We start from the raw sequence: 7,557 nt of genomic DNA on the forward strand, positions 1-7,557 counted from the left end.
GAGGGGAGGAAAGGAAGAGGAGGAGGAAGAAGGGGCGACAAGAGAAGAAAGAAGAGGAAGAGGAAGAAAAGGGGGGAGGAAGAAGAAGAGGAGGAAGAAAAGGAAGGGGAGGAGGCAGAGGAAGAGGAGGAAGAAGAGGAGGAAGGGAAGGGAAGGGCGCCCTCAATAGGGAGCCCCTTGGAGATTGTGGCGGGAGGGGCTAGTTTCCAGTGGAGGCTTTTCTCCCTCAAAGTCCAGGGAAGGAGTCCCAAAAAGGCTTCCCTGAGGGGAAGGCTTGGCTTTGGTCCCTCTCTCTCTCTCTCTCTCTCTCTCTCTCTCTCTGTCTTCCGCAGCAAAGCCAGGGCTGTCCTGGACCTCCCTCAGGAGGAGAGCAGGGGAGAGAGGCTGCCCCTTGGTTTTGGGGAGGGGGGAGAGGTTCCCCCTCCTGTGCCTCCTCCTCCTCCTCCTCCTCACCACCAAATGGAGGACCTTCAAGGGGAAAGGAGGACATGCCCCAAGAGAAGCTCCAAAGGGAGGACCTTTGGGAATTCCTCCTGGGCAGAAGAAGGTGGGCATGGAGGACATGTCCTGGGAAAGGAGGACCTCGGAGCCTTCTCAGGGGTGGCCCCATCCACACTAGAGAAATAACCCGGTTTGGCACCGCTTTAAGTTGTCTGGCTCTTTGGTGTGGAATTCTGGGAGTTGAAGTTTGTTGTGGGGCCCAGAGCAGAGGGCCATCCAATCCAACCCAATTTTGCCACACAGGAATACCAGAGAAATCACCCTCAAAAGATAGCCATCCAGCCTCTGTTTAAAGATCTCCAAAGAAGAAGATTCCACCACTTTCCAAAGAAGCATGTTCCACTGTTGACTAGCTCTTTCTGTCCGGAAGTTCCTCCTAATGTTGAGTGAGGTGGAATCTCTTTTCCTGGAGCTTGCATCCATTGTTCCAGGTCCTGTTCTCTGGAGCATCAGAAAACAAGCTTGCTCTCTCCTCAAAATGACATCCCATCAAATCTTTAAACTATGCCACCTCTTAACCATCTTCTCCAAGCTAAACATACCCAGTTTCCTAAGTCGCTTGTCATAGGAACTTTCAGAACTTCCTGAAAGTAAAAAGCTGCCGCTTTTCTCCGTTTTACCTGCAGTTTATTTTCACATTATTTCACGTTTGGAGGGATGTCGTGTGATAAACTTCCCGCATTTGCAGTTTTTTAAAAATGTAAATCTAGTTTAAATCCCATTTCTGAACAGGATTTCACTAGTGTGATAAGGTCCTATGAAAGGATGGAAGCCTGAGTCAACCTTGGAGCCCTGAGATCCAACTCACAACTTTGTGGCTGCAGTACTGACATTTAAGCACTGCACCACCAGGGCTGAGTTTTATAGTACAGAACATTGTTTTATATGTATAGTGCACCCACACCATACGTAGGCACACTATATGCGGCTTCAAGCTTACACTGAAGCCGTGCAACAATTAAAGAAATGGTGTGCGTGCCCATGGCATACACGCTGTCTCACACCATGAGCATGTGCCCCATTGTTTGCAATGGGGCACAAGTATACGTGGATTTCCCATTATGCAGGGGGATCCAGAACGCATAAGGGAAGGGCCCACTGTACTGTACAGTCTGACCTCTGTATCCATGGGCTTGCCATCCGCAGATCTGAGCATAGGCAGACAGCAAGCCCCATCATCCACAATGGCTGCACTGGCACTTGGCCACACTAGTGGCACGCATACATTGCACCACCATTAATTCACTTTTAATGCTCACATTGCTATGTATCCATGAGTCTATGTTTTGTTTTGCTTTTAATGAGGCTGCTAGAGCCCGTCCAGAGCCCTGCAAAGCAGCTCCTGCTATTACTGTCATTGAAGAAACAGTAACTATTGTTACCGAAGAACAGTGATGTCTCGAGAAAATCAACTCATTTTAGATGGAGTGCTGGAGAAGAGTGCTGAGGATCCCATGGACAGTCAGAAAGACAAACAAATGGGTCCTTGAACAGATCAAGCCGGAAAACTCCTGGAAGCCATGATGACAAAACTGAAGCTGTCATACTTTGGCCACATCATGAGAAGGGAGGACTCATGGGGAAAAAAACAATAATGCTAGGAAAGGTGGAGGGAAATAGAAAGAGAGGAAGGTTGCATGCTAGATGGATGGAGACTATTAAGGAGGTCACAGGTATGAGTATACAGGACCTCAGCTGAGCAGTGTAATAATAATAATAATACTAATAATCATTTATATTCCGTCTTTTTCAAAGGAATCAAGGCAGATTACAAAACAGAAAACTACAATAAAATGCAAACTACAATAAAATCAAATTTCAAAATAATCCCTTACTCCCACCCCCCCCCCCCCCCCCAATCATAAGATAGGGAGTCCTGGAGATGTCTCATCCATAGGGTTACCATGCATTGAGATCAACTCAGGCAGTTAACAATAAAACACAGGCATGACTATTAGGCAGAGTGAGGCAACTGCCTCAGGAAGCAAGTGTTAGGGAGGTCAACAGCACCATGCTTGCAACCATTCTTCCCCAGTCTCTTCACCATTATCCTGTGTTTGATGACAGTGTTCTTCTATGTGCCACATGCCCTGTTCTGGTATCTCTGAAGCTAGCCTGCTGCATTGAGGGACCTGTGGACTGTCCTGCCCCATTGCCACCATTGAAATGAGATTCAAGAGCCAATTCACTTTGGGGTAGTATGTGAAATAGGAGCACAGGGACCAAGGAGGAGAGAAGCATCTACCGGTATCTTAACTATTGCTTCAGATCAGCCTGGTTTTAAAGTTTCAGTCTGTAATAAAACAAGGATCTTGGAAACAGTGAAATGCTGCACTATTTGATTCTAAAATTGTTTGCTGTTAGAACCAAATTGCAGATTTCTGAGTTCCTCCAGAACCATCAGCCATTCAGAAGGAACCAGCTGTGTGTACACAAAGGCAGCATGAATTGGCCCAGTGGCAATTTCTGGGAGGCAATTCAAGGAGTGCAGAAGAGGGAATAGAAATCAAGTTTGTGGCTGCCCCAGATTTTGCCCTGTCCATGGACTCAGAAAGGAAGTGGGGAGTAGGAACATTCAAACCCCTTCCCCCTCAAAATATGGCAAAATTAGACCACCCAAACTCCTATGTAGTCGAGCTTCCTTAGGAATTATTAGGCAGAAGTGACTGAGCATTAAGAAATATTAAGACAATGGTTGTTATTGTTCCCTCCCAGGAGTAACAAAGGCTTCCTGCAGTCTATCCTCTGCACACTTCCTTGGATGTAAGCACACTGGACAAAACAAGGGAACTTCTATGTAGACATAGAAGGAGCAACTCCTGTGCTTCTAGGAGTTGTCATACTGAAGGATGTTTCAGTGACAATGGATGGGGAAAGGAATTTGTCCTTCCCATATAAGTACCTGCAGGTAGGCAAAATTAATAACGATCCTCTTGCCAATGGTTGAGGCCTCCCTACCCTAAAAATAGTGCAGGGATCATTGCACATGTCAAAACTGTTTTTACATTTTGCCTATCTCTCGAGCAGGTGTTAAATAAATAAATATATTTAAATAACATGGTGGCCAACAGACTGGAAATGATCAATATACATCCCCACTGACAAAGGAGACACAAAAGACTGCAACAATTATACACTCATAGTATTAATATCCTATGCAAGAAACATTATGCTCAAATAGACTCCAATCATACCTGGAGAGAGAGGTCTCAGAGGTGCAAATGAGGTTCAGGAAAGAAAGAGGCACTAGGGATCAAATTGCTAACATACAAAGGTTAATGGAGCACACCATTCCAGGAAAAAAAAACACCATATGTTTTATAGGCCTTTGACTGTATAGATCACAAAAAGCTATGGAACACTCTTAATGGCATGGGAGTGCCAATGCATTTGATAGTCCTGGTGAGAAATTTGTACTTTGAACAAGAGGCTACTGTTAGAACAGAATATGAAGAAACTGAATGGTTCCCAGTTGGCAAAGGGGTCAAGAGAAGGCTGCAGTCTCTCACCCTACTGTTTCTCTACTTGTTCAACTTATATGCAGAAAACATCATATGAAGAGCAGGTATAGACTCAGAAGAAGAAGTGAAGAGTGGAGGAAAGAAATTCAACAAATTCTGAGATATGTGGAAGATACCATAGTAGTAGTAGAAAATATCACAAACTTGAAACAATTACTAAGGAAGGTCAAAGAAGAAAGTGCAAAGGCAAGCTTACTGGTGAACATAAAGAAAACAAAAATAATGGGCATGGAGAATCTACATAAATTCAACCTAAATAATGAAGAAATCAAAATAATTACACATTTCCCATACCTTGGATTCAACATTGATCAGAAAGACGACTGTAGTCAAGAAATCAGAAGAAGACTAGGAATGGGAAGGGGAAGGATGAAAGAACTAGACAAGATTCTAAAGCACTAAAGTTAGAATCATCCAAGCCATTGTATTCCTCATCACCATGTACTGATGTGAGATCTGGACAGTGAAGAAAGTGGACAGAAGGAAAATCAACTCACTTGGGATGTGATGCTGCAAAAAAAGTGGTGAGGATACTGTGGATGGCCAAACAAACAAACAAATGGATCGTATAACAGATCAAGCCTGAATTCTCCATGGAAGCCAAGGTGATGAAAGAGAATATCACATTTTAGCCACATCATGAGAAGGCACAACTCATTAGAAAAGACAATAATGCTGAGGAAGGTATAAGGCAGCAAAAAAGAGGAAGACTACATATCAGATGTATAGACTCAATCAGAGAGGTCATGGGCCTAAATTTGCAGGCCCTAAACAAAGCAGTGGAGGAGGGGGTCTTGGAATTGTCTCATCCACAGGGACAAAGTTGACTCAAATGCAGTTAACAGCAACAACAAATAAATGTGTGAGCTGTGCACTTTGAATCTGGCACAAATGTGCTAGATCCTGGTAGTAAGTGCTTCGAAGACCAATAAGACTGTAACTGGAAGTGGAAGGGTCCCTGTATGACAGGGCGGGCAAAATGCCGTCCGTTTTTATAGTCCTTGAGTGTTCCAGGCTCTTTAGGCTGCCCTTTTTCTGTCCCCCGCAAGTAAATTGCAATGAAGAACAGTAATTTACTGTTTAAATAGGCTTCAGGAGGCACCTGCACTGTTTAACATCCAAACCCACCCACATTGTTTAAAACAAGAGTTTCTTTTGCATTATACAATTATAGCACTATAATAATAATAATAATAATAATAATAATAATAATAATAATAATAATAATAATATAATAATAATAATAATAATAATTTATTTATAGCCCGCCCAATCACAAGGAATCCAGGCGGGTTACAACAGTAAAAATAAAGAAAATAAAATATAATAAATAAATAAAATACAATAAAATTAAAGAGAGCAAAGTGAGTACATTCACAGTTAGGCCTGATGGAAGTTGGGCCTCTCTTTTTCACTCCCTCCCAGGTCTGATGATGATAATGTCATGGAGGGAGGGCTCTTCTTCTTGAGGCAAGGATTTTATTTTAATTAATTTTAATTTAATTCTTCTCATTAAATTTAAGAGAAGAATTGGTGGACAGAGTGACATAAGTCACAGTAAATGGGGAGTAGAACTAGGTAGGGAAGGCCTGCCAGAAGAGATCCGTCTTAAGAGCCTTCTTAAAGGCTGTAAGAGTAGAAATGTCATGGATCTCCTTCGGCAGGTCATTCCATAGCTTCAGAGCTGCGATGGAAAAGGCCCTCTGGGTGACTGAACTTAGCCTAGATTTTATTGGCTGAAGTAGATTCTTCCCCGAGGACCTTAGAGTGCGGGACGGACAGTATGGAAGTAGGCGATCTCTTAAGTATTCTGGACCCAAGCCATGTAGGGCTTTGAAGGTAATCACCAACACCTTCTACCTTGCCCGGAAACTAATTGGCAGCCAGTGAAGGGATTTCAAAACCGGTGTTATGTGATCGGTACGACGAGTACCTGTAATTAACCTGGCTGCCATATTTTGTACAAGTTGAAGTTTCTGAACTTGGCACAAGGGTAGCCCCATGTACAGCGCATTACAGAAGTCCAATCGAGAGGTGACCAGCGCATGTACAACTGTTTCAAGGTCTCCCTGCTCCAGGAAGGGGCGCAGCTGGCGTATCAGCTGAAGCTGATAACAAGTGCTCCTGACTGTCGCATCTACCTGAGCTGTCAGGTGAAGCGACGAGTCAAGGAGCACCCCTAAGCTGCGGACAGAGTCTTTCAGGGGAAGTGTGACCCCATCCAGAACTGGCTGACATAATTCCATACCTGGGCTTGGGTTTCCTATAACAAGTACCTCCGTCTTACCTGGATTCAGCTTGAGTCGGTTTTCCCTCATCCAGTCCATTACCGCCCCAAGACAGGCATTCAGAGGAGAGATGCCATCCCTAGTCACTGCATCAGTCTGAGACATAGAGAAATATATTTGGGTGTCATCAGCGTACTGATAACATCCTGCCCCATGTCTCCGGATGATTTTTCCCAGCGGCTTCATGTAAATGTTAAACAGCATAGGAGACAATATTGCGCCCTGGGGTACACCAAATTTTATCTCTCTTTTAGAAGAGCAACTGTCTCCTAGCACCACCATCTGGAATCTGCCCGAGAGGTAGGACCGGAACCACTGTAGAACAGTGCCTCCGATACCTAACTCTCTCAGGCGTTCCAGAAGGATACCATGGTCGATGGTATCGAAGGCCGCTGAGAGGTCTAAGAGCACCAGCAGTGTCACACTTCCCCTGTCGATGCTTAGACGGAGATCATCAACTAAGGCGACCAAGGCCGTCTCAACTCCATATCCTGCCCTGAATCCGGTTTGAAATGGGTCCAGATAATCAGCTTCATCCAAGACTGCCTGTAGTTGATTGGCGACCGCCCTCTCAATCACCTTGCTCAAGAATGGTAACAACGAGACTGGCCTATAGTTATTTCTATCCAGAGGGTCCAGGGAGGGCTTTTTTAAGAGTGGTCTGACCACTGCCTCTTTAAGACAAGAAGGCAGGGTACCCTCCCTGAAGGATGCATTGATTATATTTTTCAGCATCAGCTTGACTATATCACCCCCCTGGACAGCCAGCCAGGATGGGCAAGGGTCAAGAGGGCAAGTCGTGTTTTTTTTCAGACTACTAAGGAGCTTGTCCACGTCCTCAGTACTTACCGACTCAAATTGATCCAGTCTAACAGTAATGGCGGAGGCGTTGGATGCCTCTCTCATTGCTTCTGACTTAAAGTTGGCATCCAAATCAGCTCTTATCCGAGAGATTTTATCTGTGAAATAATCATTAAAAGCATTACAGTAAGCTATGGTTGACTCTAATAGAGGGTTCTGGGTGGGAGGCAGTTGTGTTAAACTCCTTACCACCCTGAACAGCTCAGCTGGACGAGATTTCACAGACGCGATAGATGCAGAGTAGAAAGATTTCTTGGCTGCATCTATCGCCATTTGATAGGACCTAAGAAAAGTCCTATGAAGTATCTTATCAGATATGAGTTGAGATTTCAGCCAACGCTTCTCTAGTCGTTGTCCAACCCGCTTCATTTGTTTAAGCTCTTCAG

Source organism: Sceloporus undulatus, chromosome 2, assembly GCF_019175285.1.
Source record: "Sceloporus undulatus isolate JIND9_A2432 ecotype Alabama chromosome 2, SceUnd_v1.1, whole genome shotgun sequence".
NCBI lineage: Eukaryota > Metazoa > Chordata > Lepidosauria > Squamata > Phrynosomatidae > Sceloporus > Sceloporus undulatus.